Genomic DNA, 15295 nt, shown 5'->3' with positions numbered 1-15295 from the left:
TGTATGTATCATGCATGTATGTGTGTATGTATGTATCATGTATGCATGTGTATGTCTATATATATATATATATATATATATATATATATATATATATATATATATATACAGTCACGTGAAAAAGTAAGTACACCCCATGTAAAGTTTTGACTTTTTCAACATATTTCAACATACAGCTATTTGATCTTCATTTCAACAATATTGATAGATAAAGGTGATATAATATAACAAATATATGATTTGTCAAATATATGAGGTGTGTCAGAGATTTCAGAATAGCTAGGAGAAAAGGAAGAATGGGGCGGACAAAAGGTTTGATGGTGATTGGGTGAGGCACAGTGAGGTGTTTTTTGAGGAGGGGGATGAGCGAGGCAGAAGGTTGGGGGAGATGAAGGAAGGTCCCCCCCTTCCCATGCCTCCCCCCCAAAGCCCTCTCCCTCCCACAGATCTCTCGATGTCTCCATGTCTCTCGGTCCCTGCTCTCAAATGTTGTGTTTGTGTCCTTCCCCCTCTCTCCCCATCTTGTCTACCGCTCCCGATGTTATTTGTTTTATGTGTCGGTTTGTCTGTTTGTCTTTCTGTGTGATTAATGTTCGCTCTTTCACGAGCCTCGATCTTGTATACAAAAAAAAAAAGAAAAAAAAGTTGGGCGGGGGAAGAAGCGGGGAGGACGCTTTGAGGAGGAGGGGTGAGAGGGGAGTCTCGGAGGGGAGGAGCGAGGGAGAGTCTCAGAGGGGAGGGGTGTGGGTGGAGTTTAGTAGGGAAGGGGCAAGGGAGGAGATTTGAAAGGGATGGGTAATGGGGAAGATTTGGAGGGGAGGGGCAAGGGGGAATATTTGAAAGAGATGGGTGATGGGGTAGATTTGGAGGGGAGGGGCAAGGGGGTAGATTTGGAGGGGAGGGGTGATGGGGAAGTTTTGGAGGGGAGGGGTGATGGGGAAGTTTTGGAGGGAAGGGGTGATGGGGAAGATTTGGAGGGGAGGGGTGAGATTTGATTTCAGAAAGTGTACGATTAATGGGAAACGAACATTTATTGCAAAATGAGTTTCTTGTGACCTTCGAGTCAAAAATACGTTTGAGGACGCTGAAGGAGGGGTGGAGTGCAGGAGAGTTTCGGGAATGTAGAAAAGAGGATGGAATTGTATTATTATTATTATTTTTTTCAACATCTCTCCCTACCACTTCCTCCTCTTCCACATCTTACGCTACCCCTCACCCCCCTGTTTTGTATCCGATGCTCCGCCTTCCTCTTCATTAACGGCATGGACCTCAAACATCCGGGGCCTTCGCTCAAACTTGACTGATCTCTCCATACAGGTTGCTTCTGACAAACCAGACGTGATCTGCTTAACAGAAACTTTCCTCCTTCATGATGTCTCTGATTCCTTGGTATCTCTCCCAGGTTACTCCCTCCTCCGGTATGATAGACCTGAGCCTCGTCTTGGAGGTGGGGTTGCTATCTTTATAAAAAAAACTCTCTTCCTCACTCGCCCTGCACTGCCCTCTCTCCACCTCTCCCCCAGGAATACCTTTGGCTACGGCTTCCCCTTCGCTCCCACCTTTTGTTCATATGTGTGGTGAACCGTCCACCAAACAGTGATGACTCCATATACATCTCGCTGTCTGATAATATGGACCAACTTCTATCTACCCATCCCAACTCTCTCTTCCTCATATGTGGTGATTTCAATTGTCACCATGCAAGTTGGCTGGGTGTGGGTACCTCTTTCACCAGCCATGGCTCCTCAGCAAAGGACTTCTGCGACTAACTGGGACTGACACAATCTGTCAATTTCCCAACCCGGATCTCAGTCAACGGAGCATCTTCTCTTCTGGACTTGGTTATGACTAACTTCCCTGAAAATGTCTGCTGCTCTTCTTCTGCTCCAATCGGCTCATCTCATCATGTGCTTGTTAAAGTGGACATCTCTCTGACCATTCTCAGAGAGCCTCCTCAGCGTCGATGAGTCTGGCATTTCACTCAGGCCAACTGGCACGGTCTTCAAGCAGCCATCAATCATCTGGACTGGTCTCCCATCTCTACCGCCTCTGACATCAACTCATCCTGGGAATTCTTCCAAAGTAAATTGCTCTCTCTCATGCACAGATTTATCCCATCTCGTCTTCAGTTGTCATACCCTTCCTCCCATCCATGGTACACGGAATCTTGTGGTGAGGCTGTTGCCCAGAAACAACTTGCCTTCGTCTCCTGGAAAATAAATGCAACGGAAGGAAATCTCATTTCCTTTCACAAAGCCCGAAACAAGTGTGTGTCCACCCTCAGGAGTGCCAGGAAACAATATCTCTACGTTATCAAGACCGAACTCTCTTATCTGTCTCCCTCTTCCAAATCCTGGTGGCGTCTGGTCAAATCTGTTTCTGGTGTTTGTTCCCCCTCCATCCCCTCCCTCACCTCAAACGGCTACACGGCTGACTCCGCACGTGAAAAAGCTGAATGCCTCAACTCTGTGTTTGCCTCTAAATCTTGTGTCCCAAACCCATCCCTCTCTGTACCCACCGTTCCCAGTCATACCCAGCTGCTCCTGTACTCTGTGTCCTTTCCTCCTGACAAGGTGGAAAAGTTTGTCAACCCTCGACACTGATTCTGCAACTGGACCTGACGGCATCAGCCCACGGGTCCTAAAATCCTGTTCTTCCGCTCTTTCACTCCCTCTCTCTGTTCTCTGCACCCTCTCTTTTGCTCAAGGTCATCTGCCATCTGCTTGGAAATCAGCCAACATCACCGATTTGCACAAAAAAGGTGCAAAAACAGATCCTAGCAACTACAGACCAATGAGCCTTCTCCCATTTATCAGCAAAGTCATGGAATCCATCATTGCTTCAGATATGAAATCTTTCCTCTTATCCAATGGCTTGATCTCTGATCATCAATTTGGTTTCAGACCTGGTCACTCAACTCTGGACATGCTGCTTCTGCTTTCTCAACAATGGATGGAGGTCCTCAATGCCAAACAGGAAATTAGAGCTGTCTCCCTTGACATTTCACGTGCCTTCGATACGGTCTGGCACCCCGCTCTGCTCACCAAACTCTCCTCCTTTGGTATCCATGGAAATCTCCACACATGGCTGGCGGACTTCCTCTCCAGTCAAAGTCAACGTGTGGCCCTGAATGGGTTTCTCTCATCTCCTCTTCCTGTTCAGGCTGGAGTTCCCCAAGGCAGTGTTCTGGGCCCTGTGCTTTTTCTGGTCTTCATCAATGATCTCGCTGACTCTCTTGAAAATCCTCTCTATCTCTATGCTGATGACTCTACTCTCTGTCGATCCATTCATCATCCCTCAGTTCGGCAGTCTGCAGCCACCTCACTCTCTGCAGACCTGGACAAAATCACAGACTGGGCAAACAAGTGGAACATGTCTTTCAATCCTGACAAATCTCACACTCTTACGATGTCTCTCCGAAAAGACCGACTGGACAACCCTCCCATCCACATACTGAATAATCCTCTCCAAGTAGTTCTGTCACTCAAGCTTTTGGGTCTCACTATCTGCCATGATCTTTCCTGGGAAAACCACATTTCAAATCTGGCCTCCAAAGCCAGTCGCCGACTGGGCATCCTCCGTCGTGTGAAGTCCTTACTTGGCACACCTGAGCTCCTCACCACATACAAGCTTTCATCTGCAGCTCAATGGAATACTGCTCTCCCCTCTGGGCTGGTGCTCCTGCCTCACACCTAGCTCGTCTTGACGCTGTTGAAACCAAAGCGTTCAGAATCATTGGAATCTCCCGCGATGAAGCTAACTCCAAGGGCCTTTCACTCACTCACCGCAGGCAGGTTGGTGGTCTTTCCTTCTTCTACCGACTCCTCTCCGGCCTTGCCCCCCCAGCTCTCTCTGGGCTCTGTCCCCAAAATATTTCTACAGGTCGCACAAGATCTGCCTGCAACCCTCTTATGGTTAAACTGCCAAAACCAAGACTCTCTGCTCACCTTCACTCCTTCATTCCTCTTTTCTCCCGCCTCTGGAACAAACTCCCTCACTCTCTTCAATGCCACTCCTCCCTCCAGGTCTTTAAAACAGCTGTTCACCACCATCTCTTATCTTCCCCCATCCAAAACCTTGATCTTTTCTACCCCGGCTAATTTCACCCCAAATCCACTTTTTTGAAATACCAATTTCTGTCCGGGAAGTCCTTGGTGTCCTTGTGTTTTATACTTCTCCCACCCCCCCCCCTTCCCACGCCTCCTCCCCCCAAGCCCTCTCCCTCCCACATATCTCCCGATGTCCCTGCTCTCAAATGTTGTGTTTGTGTGCTTCCCCTTCTCTCCCCATCTTGTCTACCACTCCCTCTTTTTATATGTTTTGTTTGTCTGTTTGATTTGTTTGTGAAATAAATGTTAGCTCTTTCACGAGCCTCGATTCTGTATACCAAAAAATATATATATCATGAAACATTTACATTTTGTCGTACATTGTATAATTTAAATAAACATAAATGCAAATTTCGCATGTGGAAAAAGTAAGTACACCCTTGGATCTAATAGGTGGTATTGCTCCCTTTGGCAGAAACAACCTCAATTAGGCAATTCTTATAACTGTCTACCAGTCTCTGACATCGACTGGGAGAAATTTTTGCCCACTCCTCCATGCAGAATTCTTTCAGCTGTGCGATGTTTGAGGGGTTTCTGCATGCACAACTCGTTTCAAATCCCGCCACAACATCTCGATGGGGTTTAGATCCGGGCTTTGACTTGGCCATTCCAGAACCCTCCATTTCTTTCTTTTCAGCCATTCCTTGGTGGATTTACTGGTGTGTTTAGGGTCATTGTCATGTTGCAAGGTCCACCTTCGGTTGAGCCTCACATTATCCTCAAGCACCCTCTGGTACAATGAAGAATTCATGGTGGAATCTATGATGGTGAGCTGCCCAGGCGCTGATGCAGCAAAGCTGCCCCAAACCATAATATTTCCACCACCATGCTTTACAGTTGGTATCAGGTTCTTGTGGTCAAATGCTGTCTTTGGTTTTCGCCAAATATGTCTTTTGGTACTGTGGCCAAATAGCTCTACCATTGACTCATCTGTCCAGAGCACATTGTTCCAGAAGTGCTGGTCTTTGCCGAGGTGTTCATTGGCAAACTTTAGTCTTGCCCTGATGTTCTTTCTGGACAGCAAAGGTTTCCTCCTGGCACACATCCCATGCAGATCAAATTTGTGCAGCCTCTTTCTAATGGTAGACTCGTGCACTTTGACATCAACAGCGGCAAGAGCTACCTGTAGGTCCCATGATGACATTCTGGGGTTCTTAGAGACTTCTTTCAGCATCTTGCGGTCTCCTCTCGGGCTGAACTTGCTGGGGCGGCCTGGCCTGAACAAGTTGGCAGTTGTTTGGAATCTTCTCCACTTGTCGATGATCTTCCGGACAGTCGAATGATTGATTTAAAATTGTTTGTAGATCTCTTTAAATCCCTTCCCAGACTCGTAGGCATCTATAACCTTCTTTCTGAAGGCCTCAGAGAGCTCTTTTGATCTAGGCATGGTGACACCGCACACTTCAACAACAAAGAGGAAACCAAACTAAATGTCTGAGGTTTAAATAAGACCGGTTCCTCCATGATCCTCTCTAACGATGTTCTAACCATTTGCACCTGAGCTGGTCCACCTGATTCTAATTTTAGGTATTTGAAGTAGTGATAAATGTAGGGGTGTACTAACTTTTTCCACATGCGAAATTTTCATTTATGTTTATTGAAATTATACAATGGACTACAAAATGTAAATGTTTCATGATATTTGTTATATTATATCACCTTTATCTGTCAATATTGTTGAAATGAAGATCAAATAGCTGTATGTTGAAATATGTTGAAAAAGTCAAAACTTTACATGGGGCGTACTTACTTTTTCACGTGACTGTTAGTGTTGTTACTTAAAATGGCTCACAAAGCTTTTGAAAAATTAACTAGAAATACTTCGAAAAGTACCTGAGAGAAAGGGCTGTGCCTCTGCACAACGAAAGACTTGGAGAAGTTTCTCAGCGCGTCAAATGGGCAGCTGCTCGTACTGCAAACTCCCGACCATCTGGGCCGGTGCAAGGCCCGAGTGGACGGTCATTTGCTACACAATCTGCCGACGGGTCGCTGTCAGTGAATGGACTGTTTATCTGGATTCGGTCTTTTGAACACCAATGGATGGGAAGGACATATTTGGTGCTTTCAAATGTGCAGGGTCAGTCTAAATTTAAAATGATATTTACTATTAATCATTTTGGAAAGGGAGTAGCGGAGGTGAGAGCTACGGGAGGTGAGAGGGCTGTTATAAATATATTGTTGGTTTCGTTCCAGGGCCACAAGAGAAATTATACCAGATTTTTGCATCTATTGCTAAAGGTTGAAACGTCCATGTCCAGTATGTGTGTTTTAATATATATCTTCACTGCAGCTGCTAATTATATTAACAGTAAATGATAGGAAATGAACATCTCTCAATCTCATACACGGATATTTGCCGTATTTCCTCCATTTCTGTGTCAGATTTTCATTCAGAAACAGAACACCAGTTTACAAAATGTGAATTTTAAATTTACAGTTATATCTTTGTATTATCTTCATATCAAAAATATAAATCAATAATTACCATATATCATAAATCAATGAATATTATCATATGATCATATCACACACATATACAGTAAGAACACCCCATGTCAAGTTTTGACTTTTTCAACATATTTCAACATACAGCTATTTGATCTTCATTTCAACAATATTGATAAATAAAGGTGATGTAATGTAACAAATATAATGAAACATTTACATTTTGTCATCCATTGTATAATTTAAATAAACATAAATGCAAATTTCGCATGTGGAAAAGGTAAGTACACCCTTGGCTCCAATAGGTGGTATTGCCCCCTTTGGCAGAAACAACCTCAAGTAGGCGTTTCTTATAACTGTCTCCCAGTCTCTGATATCGACTGGGAGAAATTTTTGCCCACTTCTCCATGCAGAATTCTTTCAGCTGTGCGATGTTTGAGGGGTTTCTTGCATGCACAGCTCGTTTCAAATCCCCCCACAACATCACGATGGGATTTAGATCCGGGCTTTGACTTGGCCATTCCAGAACCCTCCATTTCTTTCTTTTCAGCCATTCCTTGGTGGATTTACTGGTATGTTTATGGTAATTGTCATGTTGCAAGGTCCACCTTCGGTTGAGCTTCAACTTTCCGACAGATGGCCTCACATTATCCTCAAGCACCCTCTGCTACAATGAAGAATTCATAGTGGATTCGATGATGGTGAGCTGCCCAGGCCCTGATTTAGCAAAGCTGCCCAAACCATAATATTTCCACCACCATGCTTTACAGTTGGTTGGTATCAGGTTCTTGTGGTCAAATGCTGTCTTTGGTTTTCGCCAAACATGTCTTCTGGTACTGTGGCCAAATAGCTTGAACTTTGACTCATCTGTCCAGAGCACATTGCTCCAGAAGTGCTGGTCTTTGCCTCGGTGTTCATTGGCAAACTTTAGTCTTGCCCTGATGTTCTTTCTGGACAGCAACGGTTTCCTCCTGGCACACCTCCCATGTAGATCAAATTTGTGCAGCTTCTTTCTCATGGTAGACTCGTGCACTTTGACATCAACAGTGGCAAGAGTTACCTGTAAGTCCCGTGATGACATTCTGGGGTTCTTAGAGACTTCTTTCAGCATCTTGCGGTCTGCTCTCGGCCTGAACCTGCTGGGGCGGCCTGGCCTGAACAAGTTGGCAGTTGTTTGGAATCTTCTCCACGTGTAGATGATCTTCCGGACAGGCGAATGATCGATTTCAAATTGTTTGGAGATTTTAAAATCCCTTCCCAGACTCGTAGGCATCTATAACCTTCTTTCTGAAGGCCTCAGAGAGCTCTTTTGATCTAGGCATGGTGACGCCGCACACATCAACAACAAAGAGGAAACCAAACTAAATGTCTGAGGTTTAAATAAGACAGGTTCCTCCAAGATCCTCTCTAACGATGTTCTAAGCATTTGCACCCGAGCTGGTGCACCTGATTCTAATTTTAGGTATTTGAAGTAGTGATAAATGTAGGGGTGCACTTACTTTTTCCACATGCGAAATTTGCATTTATGTTTATTTAAATTATACAATGGACGACAAAATGTAAATGTTTCATGATATTTGTTATATTATATCACCTTTATCTATCAATATTGTTGAAATGAAGATCAAATAGCTGTATGTTGAAATATGTTGAAAAAGTCAAAACTTTACATGGGGTGTACTTACTTTTTCACGTGACTGTATGTGATTCAATTTACATATTATTTACTAGCTTGGCTCGGCTCAATACACTCGCCTCACCACGCGTCGTTACAGAGGAACGGGCGTGTTTTAGCTGAGTTTAATGACTGTAGCTGAGTTGTCTCGTCATTATTTACACCAATCATAATACAAACAATTATTTTGCATAAATTTATTTGTCGTGTTTGTTATATTACATTTTATAAGCAATTTAGGTTGAAATATATATATATATTTTTTTTTTTAAAGAACTCCTCAGCACATACATACAGGAGGGGTAGGTGCATTCTGGAAGTTTGGGACGAGTACACCCCACCACCACGTAATTCAAAACACCTCACCACCATGTAATTCAAAACATCTCATCACCACGTAATTCAAAACACCTCACCAACACGTAATTCAAAACACCTCACCACCACGTAATTCAAAACACCTCACCACCACATAATTCAAAACACCTCACCACCACGTGATTCAAAACACCTCACCAACAACGTTATTAAAAACACCTCACCAACAACGTTCTTAAAAACACTTCACAACCACGGAAACAAAAGTTTCAGGGAGTAGTTCAGTGACAACACAGACACTGTCCACATATGTAGATATATAGATGGATGACTGCACCTGAGTTGCTGTTTTGTCATGGTTTACACCAATCATAATACAAACAATTATTTTGCACAATGTATTTGTAATACACGTGCTATTACATTTTAAACAATTAAAGTTGAAGCAATTAAATTTAAAAATAAATAAATAAATATATTTCAAAAAAAAACAAAAAACTTTTTCTAAAATTTTCTTTTAAAAAAATACCCTTAGGACATACCCACGGGAGAGATAGGTGCATACCAGAGGTTTGCTACGATTTCACAAAGTTTGAGGGAGTAGTTCAGTGACAACACAGGACAGGACACAGGACAGGACAATGTGTCCAGTCACGTGAAAAAGTAAGTACACCCCATGTAAAGTTTTGACTTTTTAAACATATTTCAACATACAGCTATTTGATCTTCATTTCAACAATATTGACAGATAAAGGTGATATAATATAACAAATATCATGAAACATTTACATTTTGTAGTCCATTGTATAATTTATATAAACATAAATGCAAATTTTGCATGTGGAAAAAGTAAGTACACCCTTGGCTCTAATAGGTGGTATTGCCACCTTTAGCAGAAACAACCTCAAGTAGGCATTTCTTATAACTGTCGACCAGTCTCTGACATCGACTGGGAGAAATTTTTGCCCACTCCTCCATGCAGAATTCTTTCAGCTGTGCGATGTTTGAAGGGTTTCTTGCATGCACAGCTCGTTTCAAATCCCCCCACAACATCTCGATGGGATTTAGATCCGGGCTTTGATTTGGCCATTCCAGAACCCTCCATTTCTTTCTTTTCAGCCATTCCTTGGTGGATTTACTGGTATGTTTAGGGTCATTGTCATGTTGCAAGGTCCACCTTCGGTTGAGCTTCAACTTTCTGACAGATGGCCTCACATTATCCTCAAGCACCCTCTGGTACAATGAAGAATTCATAGTGGATTCTATGATGGTGAGCTGCCCAGGCCCTGATGCAGTAAAGCTGCCCCAAACCATAATATTTCCACCAGCATGCTTTACAGTTGGTTGGTATCAGGTTCTTGTAGTCAAATGCTGTCTTTGGTTTTCGCCAAACATGTCTTCTGGTACTGTGGCCAAATAGCTTGACCTTTGACTCATCTGTCCAGAGCACATTGTTCCAGAAGTGCTGGTCTTTGCCTCGGTGTTCATTGGCAAACTTTAGTCTTGCCCTGATGTTCTTTCTGGACAGCAAAGGTTTCCTCCTGGCACACCTCCCATGTAGATCAAATTTGTGCAGCTTCTTTCTCATGGTAGACTCGTGCACTTTGACATCAACAGTGGCAAGAGTTACCTGTAGGTCCCGTGATGACATTCTGGGGTTCTTAGAGACTTCTTTCAGCATCTTGCGGTCTGCTCTCGGCCTGAACCTGCTGGGGCGGCCTGGCCTGAACAAGTTGGCAGTTGTTTGGAATCTTCTCCACTTGTAGATGATCTTCCGGACAGGCGAATGATCGATTTCAAATTGTTTGGAGATTTTAAAATCCCTTCCCAGACTCGTAGGCATCTATAACCTTCTTTCTGAAGGCCTCAGAGAGCTCTTTTGATCTAGGCATGGTGACGCCGCACACATCAACAACAAAGAGGAAACCAAACTAAATGTCTGAGGTTTAAATAAGACAGGTTCCTCCAAGATCCTCTCTAACGATGTTCTAAGCATTTGCACCCGAGCTGGTGCACCTGATTCTAATTTTAGGTATTTGAAGTAGTGATAAATGTAGGGGTGCACTTACTTTTTCCACATGCGAAATTTGCATTTATGTTTATTTAAATTATACAATGGACTACAAAATGTAAATGTTTCATGATATTTGTTATATTATATCACCTTTATCTATCAATATTGTTGAAATGAAGATCAAATAGCTGTATGTTGAAATATGTTGAAAAAGTCAAAACTTTACATGGGGTGTACTTACTTTTTCACGTGACTGTATGTGATTCAATTTACATATTATTTACTAGCTTGGCTCGGCTCAATACACTCGCCTCACCACGCGTCGTTACAGAGGAACGGGCGTGTTTTAGCTGAGTTTAATGACTGTAGCTGAGTTGTCTCGTCATTATTTACACCAATCATAATACAAACAATTATTTTGCACAAATTTATTTGTCGTGTTTGTTATATTACATTTTATAAGCAATTTAGGTTGAAATATATATATATATTTTTTTTTTTAAAAAGAACTCCTCAGCACATACATACAGGAGGGGTAGGTGCATTCTGGAAGTTTGGGACGATTACACCCCACCACCACGTAATTCAAAACACCTCACCACCATGTAATTCAAAACATCTCACCAACACGTAATTCAAAACACCTCACCACCACGTAATTCAAAACACCTCACCACCACATAATTCAAAACACCTCACCACCACGTGATTCAAAATACCTCACCAACAACGTTATTAAAAACACCTCACCAACAACGTTCTTAAAAACACTTCACAACCACGGAAACAAAAGTTTCAGGGAGTAGTTCAGTGACAACACAGACACTGTCCACATATGTAGATATATAGATGGATGACTGCACCTGAGTTGCTGTTTTGTCATGGTTTACACCAATCATAATACAAACAATTATTTTGCACAATGTATTTGTAATACACGTGCTATTACATTTTAAAAAATTAAAGTTGAAGCAATTAAATTTAAAAATAAATAAATAAATATATTTCAAAAAAAAAAAAAAAACTTTTTCTCAAATTTTCTTTTAAAATAATACCCTTAGGACATACCCACGGGAGAGATAGGTGCATACCAGAGGTTTGGTACGATTTCACAAAGTTTGAAGGAGTAGTTCAGTGACAACACAGGACAGGACACAGGACAGGACAATGTGTCCAGTCACGTGAAAAAGTAAGTACACCCCATGTAAAGTTTTGACTTTTTAAACATATTTCAACATACAGCTATTTGATCTTCATTTCAACAATATTGATAGATAAAGGTGATATAATATAACAAATATGAAACATTTACATTTTGTAATCCATTGTATAATTTATATAAACATAAATGCAAATTTCGCATGTGGAAAAAGTAAGTACACCCTTGGCTCTAATAGGTGGTATTGCCCCCTTTAGCAGAAACAACCTCAAGTAGGCATTTCTTATAACTGTCGACCACTCTCTGACATCGACTGGGAGAAATTTTTGCCCACTCCTCCATGCAGAATTCTTTCAGCTGTGCGATGTTTGAAGGGTTTCTTGCATGCACAGCTCGTTTCAAATCCCCCACAACATCTCGATGGTATTTTGATCCGGGCTTTGATTTGGCCATTCCAGAACCCTCCATTTCTTTCTTTTCAGCCATTCCTTGGTGGATTTACTGGTATGTTTAGGGTCATTGTCATGTTGCAAGGTCCACCTTCGGTTGAGCTTCAACTTTCCGACAGATGGCCTCACATTATCCTCAAGCACCCTCTGGTAAAATGAAGAATTCATAGTGGATTCTATGATGGTGAGCTGCCCAGGCCCTGATGCAGCAAAGCTGCCCCAAACCATAATATTTCCACCACCATGCTTTACAGTTGGTATCAGGTTCTTGTGGTCAAATGCTGTCTTTGGTTTTCGCCAAACATGTCTTCTGGTACTGTGGCCAAATAGCTTGACCTTTGACTCATCTGTCCAGAGCACATTGTTCCAGAAGTGCTGGTCTTTGCCTCGGTGTTCATTGGCAAACTTTAGTCTTGCCCTGATGTTCTTTCTGGACAGCAAAGGTTTCCTCCTGGCACACCTCCCATGTAGATCAAATTTGTGCAGCTTCTTTCTCATGGTAGACTCGTGCACTTTGACATCAACAGTGGCAAGAGTTACCTGTAGGTCCCGTGATGACATTCTGGGGTTCTTAGAGACTTCTTTCAGCATCTTGCGGTCTGCTCTCGGCCTGAACCTGCTGGGGCGGCCTGGCCTGAACAAGTTGGCAGTTGTTTGGAATCTTCTCCACTTGTAGATGATCTTCCGGACAGGCGAATGATTGATTTCAAATTGTTTGGAGATCTTTTTAAATCCCTTCCCAGACTCATAGGCATCTATAACCTTCTTTCTGAAGGTCTCAGAGAGCTCTTTTGATCTAGGCATGGTGACGCCGCACACTTCAACAACAAAGAGCAAACCAAACGATATGTCTGAGGTTTAAATAAGACAGGCTCCTCCAAGATCCTAACGATGTTCTTATCATTTGCACCTGAGCTGGTGCGCCCGATTCTAATTTTAGGTATTTGAAGTAGTGATAAATGTCGGGGTGCACTTACTTTTTCCACACGCAAAATTTGCATTTATGTTTATTTAAAGTATACAATGGACTACAAAATGTAAATGTTTCATGATATTTGTTATATTATATCACCTTTATTTATCAACATTGTTGAAATGAAGATCAAATAGCTGTATGTTGAAATATGTTGAAAAATTCAAAACTTTACATGGGGTGTACTTACTTTTTCACGTGACTGTATATACTAGCTTGGCACGGCTCGCTGCGCTCGCCTCACCAAGCGTCGATACTGAGGAACGGGCTTCTTTTAGCTGAGGCTAATGACTGTACCTGAGGTGCTGTGTTGTCATGATTTACACCAATCATAATACAAACAATTACTTTGCACAAATGTATTTGTTGTGTTTGTGATAATACATTTTTATAGGCAATTTAGGTTGAAGATTTAGGTTGAATGTTTTTTTTCCAAGAAAGAACCCCTCAGCACACACATCGGGGAGGGGTAGGTGCAGACTGGAAGTTTGGGATGATTACACCTCACCACCACGTAATTCAAAACACCTCACCACCAAGTAATTTAAAACACCTCACAGCCATAAAACACGTAATAAAAACACCTCACCACCACGAAATTAAAAACACCTCACAGCCATCAAACACGTAATAAAAACACCTCACAGCCATAAAACACGTAATAAAAATACCTCACCACCACGAAATTAAAAACACCTCACAGCCATAAAACACGTAATAAAAATACCTCACCACCACGAAATTAAAAACACCTCACTGTCATAAAACACATAATAAAAACACCTCACAGCCATAAAACACATAATAAAAACACACCACCACAAAATAGAAACACCTCACAGCTATAAAACACGTAATAAAAACACCTCACCACCACAAAGATAAAAACACCTCAGAGCCATAAAACACGTAATAAAAACACCTCACAGCCATAAAACACGTAATAAAAACACCTCACAGCCATAAAACACATAATAAAAACACCTCACAGCCATAAAACACATAATAAAAACACCCCAGAGCCATAAAACACGTAATAAAAACACCTCACCACCAAGTAATTTAAAACACCTCACAGCCATAAAACACGTAATAAAAACACCTCACCACCACGAAATTAAAACACCTCACAGCTATAAAACACGTAATAAAAACACCTCACAGCCATAAAACACATAATAAAAACACCTCACCACCACAAAGATAAAAAACACCTCAGAGCCATAAAACACGTAATAAAAACACCTCACAGCCATAAAACACGTAATAAAAACACCTCACAGCCATAAAACACATAATAAAAACACCTCACAGCCATAAAACACATAATAAAAACACCTCACCACCACAAAGTTAAAAACACCTCAGAGCCATAAAACACGTAATAAAAACACCTCACAGCCATAAAACACGTAATAAAAACACCTCACAGCCATAAAACACATAATAAAAACACCCCAGAGCCATAAAACACGTAATAAAAACACCTCACAGCCATAAAACACGTAATAAAAACACCTCTCAGCCATAAAACACATAATAAAAACACCTCACAGCCATAAAACACATAATAAAAACACCTCACCACCACAAAGTTAAAAACACCTCAGAGCCATAAAACACGTAATAAAAACACCTCACAGCCATAAAACACGTAATAAAAACACCTCACAGCCATAAAACACATAATAAAAACACCTCACCACCACAAAGTTAAAAACACCCCAGAGCCATAAAACACGTAATAAAAACACCTCACAGCCATAAAACACGTAATAAAAACACCTCTCAGCCATAAAACATGTAATAAAAACACCTCACAGCCATAAAACACGTAATAAAAACACCTCACAGCCATAAAACACATAATAAAAACACCTCACCACCACAAAGTTAAAAACACCCCAGAGCCATAAAACACGTAATAAAAACACCTCACAGCCATAAAACACGTAATAAAAACACCTCACAGCCATAAAACACGTAATAAAAACACCTCTCAGCCATAAAACACGTAATAAAAACACCTCACAGCCATAAAACACGTAATAAAAACACCTCACAGCCATAAAACACGTAATAAAATCACCTCACAGCCATAAAACACGTAATAAAAACACCTCTCAGCCATAAAACACGTAATAAAAACACCT

The 15295-nt window shown here is 41.6% G+C and overlaps 1 long non-coding RNA gene across 1 annotated transcript; it reads right to left on the bottom strand.

Annotated features, from left to right (window-relative positions):
• Positions 1-13916: 13916 nt before the first annotated feature.
• On the bottom strand, positions 13917-14465 carry LOC144893556 (uncharacterized). Its single transcript, XR_013624462.1, has 3 exons — positions 14450-14465; positions 14214-14330; positions 13917-13977 (listed from the first exon to the last, which is right to left on the bottom strand). It is a non-coding gene; the product is annotated as an uncharacterized LOC144893556 (long non-coding RNA).
• Between the last annotated feature and the right edge of the window lie 830 nt (positions 14466-15295).

This window comes from Myxine glutinosa, chromosome 9 (genome assembly GCF_964187855.1).
Source record: "Myxine glutinosa chromosome 9, kmMyxGlut1.1, whole genome shotgun sequence".
Classification (NCBI taxonomy): domain Eukaryota; kingdom Metazoa; phylum Chordata; class Myxini; order Myxiniformes; family Myxinidae; genus Myxine; species Myxine glutinosa.
The sequence above is the reverse complement of the archived record's forward strand: the minus strand, read 5'-3'. Positions and strand labels throughout refer to the sequence as shown.